At 42.8% G+C, this 10,309-nt stretch overlaps 2 pseudogenes across 1 annotated transcript; both read left to right on the top strand.

The window, feature by feature from the left end:
* The window catches only part of LOC108304204, a 1,362-nt pseudogene extending 678 nt beyond the window's left edge, over positions 1 to 684 (top strand).
* A 488-nt stretch (positions 685 to 1,172) lies between these two features.
* On the top strand, positions 1,173 to 2,875 carry LOC108304203 (annotated as a pseudogene). The gene has a single exon (XR_001825162.2). The product of XR_001825162.2 is annotated as a putative elongation factor 1-alpha-like 3 (transcript).
* Positions 2,876 to 10,309: the final 7,434 nt, after the last annotated feature.

A 10,309-nucleotide genomic window follows, 5' to 3' on the forward strand; every position in this document is an offset into this window, starting at 1 on the left:
AAACTGAAGAATGTCACCCAAGAGATTACTTTGAACAATATGGAAAATTGAAGTGATTGAAATCATGACTGACAGAGGCAGTGCCAAGAAAAGGGGCTTTGCCTTTGTAACTTTGATGACCATGACTCCATGGTTATCCACTATCTTAACCAAGAGAATGGTTATCTTATGATTGCCATTCAGAAATACCATACTGTGAATGGTCACGACAATGTGGTGGTGGTTGTGGAGGTGGTTTCAGTGGGAATGACAACTTTGGTTGTGGAGGAAACTTCAACGGTCATGGTGGCTTTGGTGGCAGCTGTGGTGGTGGTGGATATGATGGCAGTGGGGATGGCTATAACGGATTTGGTAACAATGGAAGTAATTTTGGAGGTGGTGGAAGCTACAGTGATTTTGGCAATTACGACAATCAGTCTTCAAATTTTGGACCCATGAAGGGAGGAAACTTTGGAGGCAGAAACTCTGGCCCCTATGGTGGTGGAGGCCAATACTTTGCCAAACCACAAAACCAAAGTGGCTATGGAAGTTCCAGTAACAGCAGTAGTTATGGCAGTGGCAGATTTTAATTAGGAAACTAAGCTTATCAAGTGAGGAGAGCCAGAGAAATGACAGGGAAGCTACAGGTTACAACAGATTTGTGAACTCAGCCAAGCACAGCAGTGGCAGGGCCTAGCTGCTACAAAGAAGGCATGTTTTAGACAAATATGCCTGTGTATGGGCAAAAATTTTGAGGACTGTATTTGTGACTAATTGCATAACAGGTTATTTTAGTTTATGTCCTGCGGAAAGTGTAAAGGATTCCAACAAAGAGTTTTAATGTAGATTTTTTTTTTTTGTACCCATGCTGTTGATTCCCAGACTGATTTCCACTCTAGCCTGGGCGACAAGAGCAAGACTCCATCTCAAAAAAAAAAAAAAAAAAGTTCTTTTTCAGAAATGACTTGATTGGGGAGGGTGGCATTTGGGGGAGAAAAAATAACTTGATTATAAAATATATGTAATGAAAGATTGCAAAAGTGATCTGAATATGTTTCCATAATGTATTTTAACCCAGAGATGATTTATAGCTTACTAAATTAATTAAACATGAAGGATCAATTTCTGGTGGTAATGAGGGGATTAAAAATTTAATTATTGCTTTTTTGCAACGAGTTTGCCACTAGAAAACAGGTGTTGTGAAAACTACCCCTAAGAGCCAAAATGGGAAAGAAAAAGACTCATATCAACATTGTCGTCATTGGACACATAGATTCCGGCAATTTCACCACTACTGGCCATCTGATCTACAAATACGGTGGCATCGACAAAAGAACCATTGAAAAATTTGAGAAGGAGGCTGCTGGGATGGGAAGGGGCTCCTTCAAGTATGCCTGGGTCTTGGATAAACTGAAAGCTGAGCATGAACATGGTATCACCATTGATAACTCCTTGTGGAAATTTGAGACCAGCAAGTACTACATGACTCTCATTGATGCCCCAGGACACAGACTTCATCAAAAACATGATTACAGGGACATCTCAGGCTGACTGCACTGTCCTGATTGTTGCTGCTGGTGTTGGTGAATTTGGAGCTGGTATCTCCAAGAATGGGCAGACCCGAGAGCATGCCCAGCTGGCTTACAAACTGGGTGCGAAACAATAATTGTTGGTATTAACAAAATGGATTCCACTGAGCCACCCTACAGCCAGAAAAGCTATGAGGAAATCTTTAAGGAAGTCAGCACTTACATTGAGAAAACTGGCTACAACCCTCACACAGTAGCATTTGTGCCAATTTGTGGTTGGAATGGTGACAACATGTTGGAGCTAAGTGCTAACATGCCTTCGTTCAAGGGATGGAAGGTCACCCATAAGGATGGCAATTCCAGTGGAACCACACTGCTTGAGGCTCTGGACTGCATCCTACCACCAACTCATCCAACTGACAAGCCCTTGCACCTGCCTCTCCAGGATGTCTACAAAATTACTGGTATTGGTAATGCTCCTGTTGGCTGAGGGCAGACTGGTGTTCTCAAACCTGGTATGGTGGTCACCTTTACAACTGAAGTAAAATTTGTCAAAATGCGCTCTGAAACTTTGAGTGAAGCTCTTCCTGGGGACAATGTGGGCTTCAATGTCAAGAATGTGTCAGTCAAGGATGTTCGTCATGGCAATGTTGGTGATGACAGCAAAAATGACCCACCAATGGAAGCAGCTGGCTTTACTGCTCAGGTGATTATCCTGAACAAATCAGTGCTGGCTATGCCCCTGTACTGGATTGCCACATGGCTCACATTGCATGAAAGTTTGCTGAGCTGAAGGAAAAGATTGATCGCCATTCTGTTAAAAAGCTAAAAGATGGCCCTAAATTCTTAAAGACTGGTGATGCTGCCATCGTTGATATGGTTCCTGACAAATCCATGTGTTTTGAGAGCTTCTTGGACTATCCACTTCTGGGTTGCTTTGCTGTTCATGATATGAGATGGACAGTTGCTGTAGATGTCATCAAAGCAGTGGACAAGAAGGTGCTGCTGGAGGTCTTGTCCTCCAGCAAGGACACCAAGACTACCCAGAAAGCTCAGAAAGCTAAATGAATATTATCCCTAATACCTGCCACAGCGTTCTTAATCAGTGGTGGAAGAATGGTCTCAGAGCTGTTTGTTTCAATTGGCCATTTAAGTTTAGTAGTAAAAGACTGGTTAATGATAACAATGCATCATGAAACCTTCAGAAGGAAAGGAGAATGTTTTGTGGACCACTTTAGTCTTCTTTTTTGCATGTGGCAGTTTTACGTTATTAGTTTTTAAAATCAGTACTTTTTAATGGAAACAACTTGAATAAAAGTTTGTCACAGAATTTTGAGACCGATTAAAAAAGTTTAATGAGGAAAAAAGTTAATTATTGGCCAGGCACAGTGGCTCATGCCTGTAATCCCAGCATTTTGGGAGGCCAAGGCAGGCAGATCACCTGAGGTAAGGAGTTTAAGACCAGCCTGGCCAATATGGTGAACCCCGTCTCTACTAAAACTACAAAATTGTCCAGGCATGGTGGTGCATGCCTGTAATCCCAGCTACTTGGGAGACCGAGGCAGGAGAACTGCTTGAACCCAGGAGGTAGAGGTTGCAGTGAGCTGAGATTGCACCACTGCCCTCCAGCCTGGGTCACAGAGTGAGAATCCATCACACACACACAAAAAAAGTTAATCTGTTAAGAATATGACCAGACTTCTATCCAATTTATCAGCATCACTGAAAACTAGAATATATTATACTACATAATGCCTTGAGATTTTGAGGGAATGTAATTCAAACTAAGTCTCAGCAGAATTGAAATATTTTCAAATATCCAAAAACTGGAAATTTATCTTCCATTCTTTCATAAGTAGCTGGTGACGTTCTCCAGCAAAATAAGAAGATAAACTAAGAAGACTATATTACTTCATTTTCACACTGCTGATAAAGACATACCTGGGCAATTTATAAGTGAAAGAGGTTTAATGGACTTACAGTTTCACATGGTTGGGGAGGCCTCACAATCATGGCAGAAGGTGAAAGCCATGTCTCACATGGCAGCAGACAAGAGAAGAGCGCTTGTGCTCCCCTTTATAAAATCATCAGATCTCATGAGATTTATTCACTATCATGAGAATAGCATGGGAAAGACCCACCCCCAAGATTCAATTATCTCCCACCAGATCCCTACCACAACACGTGGGAATCATGGGAGCTGCATTCAAGATGAGATTGTTGGGGACACAGCCAAACCATATCATTCTGCCCCACCCTCTCCCAAATCTCATGTCCTCACATTTCAAAACCAATCATGCTTCTCAACAGTCCCCCAAAGTCTTAGCTCATTTCAGCATTAACTCAAAAGTCCACAGTCCAAAGTCTCATCTGAAGCAAGGCACGTCCCTTCTGCCTATGAGGCAGTAAAATCAAAAGGAAATTAGTTACTTCCTAGATAAAATGAGGGTACAGGCATTGGATAAATTCAGCCATTCCAAATGGGAGAAATTGGCTAAAATAAAGGGGCTAAGGCCCCATGTAAGTCTGAAATTCAGCAGGGCAGTCAAATCTTAATGCTCCAAAATGATCTCCTTTGATTCTGTGTCTCACATCCAGGTCACAATGATGCAAGAGGTGGGTTCCCATGGTCTTGGGCAGCTCTACCCCTGTGGCTTTGCAGGGTACAGCCTCCCTCCTTGCTGCTTTCATGGGATGGTGTTGAGTGCCTGCAGCTTTTCCAGGTGCGTGGTACATTTTGGAGTCTGGAGGATGGTGGTCTTCTTCTTCTCACAGCTCCACTAGGCAGTGACCCAGTGGGTACTCTGTGTGGGGCTGCCCACATGACATTTACCTTCTGCACTGCCCTAGCACAGGTTCTCCCTGAATGCCTTGCCCCTGCAGCAAACTTCTGCCTGGACATCTAGGCAGAGCTTCCTCAATTCTTGACTTCCGTGCACCCACAGGCTGAACAGCATATGGAAGCCGCCAATGTTTGGGGCTTGAAGCCATGGCCCAAGCTGTACCTTGGCCCCTTTTAGTCATGGCTGGAGTGGCTGGGACACAGGGCACCAAGTCCCTAGAATGCATAGAACAGAGGGACCCTGGTACTGGCCCATGAAACCATTTTTTCCTTATGGGCTTCCAGGCCTGTGATGGGAGGGTCTTCTGCAAAGGTCTCTGACATGCCCTTTTTTTTCTCTCTCTCTTGCCCTGGAGTGCAATGGTGCAACCTCAGCTCACTGTAACCTTGACCTCCTGGGTTCAAATGATTTTCCTGCCTCAGCCTCCCAAGTAACTGCAACTACAGGTGTGTGCCACCATGTCCAGCTATTTTTTTGGTATTTTTAGTAGAGATGGTATTTTTCACCATGTTGGCCATGCTGGTCTCAAACTCCTGACCTCAAGTGATCCACTTGCCTAAGCCTCCCAAAGTGTTGGGATTACAGGTATGAGCCACCACTTCCAGCCTTTGGAGACATTTTCCCCATTGTCTTGGTGATTAATTCAGCCCCTTGTTACTTATGCAAATTTCTGCAGCCTGCTTGAATGTCTCCTCAGAAAATGGGATTTTTTCTGTTTCACTGTCAGTCTGAAAACTTTCTGAAGTTTTATGTTGTTTCCCTTTGAAAACTGAATGCCTTTAACAGCACCCAAGTCACCTCTTGCTTTGCTGCTTAGAAATTTCTTCTGTCAGATACCCTAAATCATCTCCCTCAAGTTCAAAGTTCAACAAATCTCTAGGGCTGTGGCAAAATGCTGCCAGTCTCTTTGCTAAAACGTAACAAAAGCCACCTTTGCTCCAGTTCCCATAAGTTCTTTATCTCCAGCTCCATTTGAGACCACCTCAGCCTGAATTTCATTGTCCATATCATCATCAGCATTTTGGCCAAAGCTATTCAACAAGCCTCTAGGGAGTTCCAAACTTTCCCACATTTTCCTGTCTTCTTCTGTGCCCTCCAAACTGTTCAAACCCCTGCTTGTTACCCAGTTCCAAAGTTGCTTCTACATTTTTGGGTATCTTTTCAGCAGTGCCCCACTCTTCTGGTGCCAATTTACTGTATTAGTACATTTTCATGCTGCTCATGAAAGACACACCAGAGACTGGTAATTTACAAAAGAAAAAGGTTTAATGGACTCACAGTTCCATGTGTCTGAGGAGGCCTCATGATCATGGTGGAAGGGAAAGACACACCTTACATGGTGGCAGACAAGAGAAGAGAGCTTGTTGCAGGGAAACTCCCCTTTACAAAACCATCAGATCTCATGAGACTTATTGACCGTCTTGAAAATAGTGTGAGAAAGACTCACCCCTCATGATTCAATTACTCCCACCAGGTCCCTCCCACAACACATGGAAATTGCGGGAGCTACAATTCAAGATGAGATTTGGGTGGGGACACAGCCAAACCATATAGAAGACATAGACACTAGGAAAGAATGGCTCTAACTTTGGAGTACAGTAAAGGGAAGTTTTTAGTGGTACAGCAGAATTAAGGAACAATTAGATTAAATGGAGGCAGAAGGCCCAACGTTCTTTAGGGGTACGTATCAGGGGCAAAAGAGAGATCATCTCTGTAAATGGAAAAACTTGATATGATAAATTAGGTAAAAGATCCAGGAGGCAAAATGCAATTTGAAACTTCAGGAAAAACAAAGCTATACAAGTTTGCTTTTTTTTTTTTTTTTGAGATGTGGTCTCGCTCTTGTCACTTGGGCTGGAGTGCAAAGGTGCAATCTTAGCTCACTGTTTAACCTCTGCCTCTTGGGTTCAAGTGATTCTTCTGGCTCAGACTCTCGAGTAGCTGGGATTACAGGCACCTGCCACCACGCCCAGCTAATTTTTGTATTTTGAGTAGAGCTGGGGAAATTTGGTTTTCATTGTTGTTTTGTTTTTGAGGTGGAGTCTCTCTCTGTCACCCAGGCTGGAGTACAGTGGTGCTATCATGGCTTTTTGTAGCCTCGAACTCCCAGGCTCAAGTGATCCTTCCACCTCAGCCTCCTGAGTAGCTGGAACTACAGGTGTGTGTCACCACATCCAACTAATTTTTTTAAAGCCAGGATTTCACCATATTTTTCAGGCTGGTCTTGAACTGCTGGGCTCAAGTAATCTGCTACCTTGGCCTCTCAAAGTGCTAGGATGACAGGTATGAGCCACTGTGCCCAGCCTCTTTGAGATCTAAATATGAAGCACAGATATTTGGGCAATTGTAAATAAGGGAATATAATCCATTTGATCCTGATGTTCTCTGCATTTTCATTTGAGTGGTTTTCTAATGGTTTTCACAGTGGTTCAGTGGTTTTGTAAAAGAGAAAATGTAATCCAAGCACCCTCCTTAGTCTGGAAGTTGGCTCTTAACTGTATCAATCTATGGACAAAACACAAAAGACTTCTTGTGTTTAAGGGAGGTGAGTAGAAGGTGTGAAGGAAGAATGGTGGTGTTAATAGTGGAGAGCTGTAATACTATCTAAAGTCAAAATGTTATCTAGTGTTTTATCTTGTATTATTCAGTTACAAAGAAGTGTGGTAGCCCACACCTGTAATCCCAGCACTTTGGGAAGCTGAGGTGGGCAGACCACCTGAGGTCAGGAGTTTGATACTAGCCTGACCAAAATGGTGAAATCCCATCTCTACTAAAAATACAAACGTTAGTGGGGCATAGTGGTTCACACCTGTAGTCCCAGCTACTCGGGAGGCAGAGGCAGGAGAATCGCTTGAATCTGGGAGGCAGAAGTTGTAGTGAGCCAAGATCACACCATTGCACTTCAGCATGGGCAACAGAGGGAGATTCTGTCTCAAATAAAATAAAATAAAATAAAATTACAAAGAAAAGAAAACCAAGGAAAGACACAAACTTAATATAACTGTTAAACACTGGACCAGTGAGTATTAACATAATCTTTATCAGCTATAGCAGGGAGTAATTAAATACTGTCTAAAGTTAATATGAGCATATTTAGAAATATTGAAGTAATTCCAAACAAACAAACAAACAAAGACATGTAAAAGATGTTGTCCCTGGGGAGTGGCCCTGGAGGTAGAGTTAAGATGAAGCTTGGTTGCTTTTCACTATAAGTTCTTTTGTCCTGTTTGATTTGTTACAATTTATTTTGTACCCTTTTATTTGTTGCCATTGTGCATCTCTTTCACTGAAAATAAATTAGAGGCGGGTTTTCTGCCTGTATGGAAACAATGTTTTAGATATCTATTCTATCAAGAATGATTCCGCAGCCCAGCTCCATGCCTGATACCTGTAATCCCAGCACTTTGGAAGGCTGAGGTAGGCGGATCACCTGAGGTCAGGAGTTAGAGACCATCCTGGCCAACATGGTGAAACTCTGTATCTACTAAAAATACAAAAATTAGCCAGGTGTGATGAAGCGCACCTGTAATCCCAGCTACTCAAGAGGCTGAGACAGGAGAATCGCTTGAATCCAGGAGGTGGAGATTGCAGTAAGCTGAGAACGCACCACTGCACTCCAGCCTGGGCAACACAGCAAGACTCCATCCCTCACCCCCCAAAAAGAATGATTTCCCAAAGTAGTCCAGGCCTCATTCAGGTCTTTTGAAATAAGCAATGAAGCGAAATCTGAAGGACATCAAGAAATGTGGACTAAGAAAATGGTTGTTTTACTGGTACTTGACTCTAAATAATAAGAACTCTTAGCTTTTACTCACACTAGTTCCGGCCATCTGCCTGTGAGACTTCTTTTTAAAAAATATTTGAGCAATTCTGATCCTTTGCATTTTGAGAATAAAGTTTTGCCTGTAACTAGGTTAAGTTTACTGATTCTGAAAGGGAAGGTATTCTGGATTCCTCTTACCCTTTTATTACCAAAAATGGGGCAGAACTTTTTGATTTAGTTATCCATCCATCTGTCTGTTGGGTCTGTCTCTCTGCCTGCCTATTTGAGATAGGGTCTTGCTGTGTCACCCTGGCTGAGTGCAGTAGCATGATCATGGCTCACTTAAGCGATCCTCCCAAATAGCTGGGACTACAGGTGTGTGCCATCCTGCCCAGCTAATTTTTTATTTTGTGTAGAGATGGGGTCTCCCCATGTTGCCCAGATTAGTCTTGAACTTCTGGCCTCAAGAGATATGCCTGCCTCAGCCTCCTAAAGTGCTGCAATTACAGGTGTGAGTCACTATGCCTGGCTGATTGCTCAGTTTTAGAAAATATAGTGTTTTTAGGCCAGGTGCAGTGGCTCACGCTTGTAATCCCTGCACTTTGGGAGGCTGAGGCGGGTGGATCATCTGAGGTCAGCAGTTCGAGACCAGGCTGGCCAACATGGCAAAAACCCACCTCTACTAAAAATACAAAAATTAGCTGGGTGTGGTGGTGGGTGCCTGTAATCCCAGTTACTTTGGAGGCTGAGGCAGGAGACTTGCTTGAACCTGGGAGGCAGAGGTTGCAGTTAGCCAAGATCACGGCATTGCACTCCAGCCTGGGTGACAGAGTGAGACTCTTTCTCCAAAAATAAAATAAAAATAAAAATAAAATAAATAAAGGAGGGCAGGTGCAGTGACTCACTCCGGTAATCCAAGTACTTTGGAGGTCAAGGCAGTGGATCACCTGAGGTTGCGAGTCCAAGACCAGCCTGACCAACACGGTGAAACCCCGTCTTTAAAATAAAATAAAATAAAATAAAATTTAAAAAAAGGAAAAATCATGGTTTAAATCCAGTAGGGAGGACAGCGTGGCATATTACTGCCTTAATTGCACACCTTAAGAGTAGAAAAGAAGGGAAAATTATTTCCGATATTTGCAAAGATCTACCAATGTAAGAAAGAACAAATATCTTGTGACCAAGTGAAAAATGCAAAGGAAGAATACTTGTTTTGGGGGAGATTAAGATGAGACAGTGGTCATGATCCCTGAAACACAGGGTTTGTGGAAAAGGGCGAGGAAGCTTGATCAGAAGACCTCTCTTTCTTTGCTCTAGATATTGAGTAGTTGCATCTGGAACTCTGCAAAAGGGGAAAAAAAGGGAAGAATAATGAATCAAATTTTACTTTTTTTTTTTTTTGAGATGGAGTCTTGGTCTGTCACCCAGGATGGTGTGCAGTGGCATGATCTTGGCTCACTGCAACCTCCGCCTCATGAGTTTTAAGTTATTCTCCTACCATCTGCATCAGCCTCTCAAGTAGCTGGGATTACAGGTGTGTACCACCACACCTGGCTAATTTTTGTCTTTTAGTAGAGATAGGGTTTCACCATGTTGGCCAGGCTGGTCTCAAACTCTTGATCTTAGGTGATCTGCCAGCCTCGGCCTCTCAAAGTGCTGGGATTACAGGTATGAGCCACTGTGTCAGGCCCAAATTTTGCTTTAAAAGTCCTTTCTGTGCAAGAAATATCACCATTATCAAAATGCGAAAGAAGTTGAGTTAATGTGTCTTACTTTTTAAGCAGAACTATAAGGCCAATAGCATAACTGAAATATTTTGTGTGCTAAAATTGTCCAGAGAGAAAAAAACACAGAAATCTGGCCCAAATTTTAAAGGAACTATGCAATCTACACAATCAGAAACTAACTCTTTATGTTATAAGGCAAAGTTTTTCATGCTATTGGTTAATAAATGTTAATTATGGCTAATGCATTTTCAGAAACACCGATTTGGTACGTTTGCAAGGAAAACAAGAAAAGCAATCTAAAGTTCCCAGTAAAACAACACTATAAAAAATTCTTTTAAAATAAACTATTGGGGCCGGGCGCGGTGGCTCAAGCCTGTAATCCCAGCACTTTGGGAGGCCGAGGCGGGTGGATCACGAGGTCAAGAGATCGAGACCATCCTGGTCAACATGGTGAAACCCCGTCTCTAC

The sequence above is a fragment of the Cebus imitator genome, unplaced genomic scaffold (genome assembly GCF_001604975.1).
Source record: "Cebus imitator isolate Cc_AM_T3 unplaced genomic scaffold, Cebus_imitator-1.0 Scaffold53, whole genome shotgun sequence".
In the NCBI taxonomy this organism is placed as follows: domain Eukaryota; kingdom Metazoa; phylum Chordata; class Mammalia; order Primates; family Cebidae; genus Cebus; species Cebus imitator.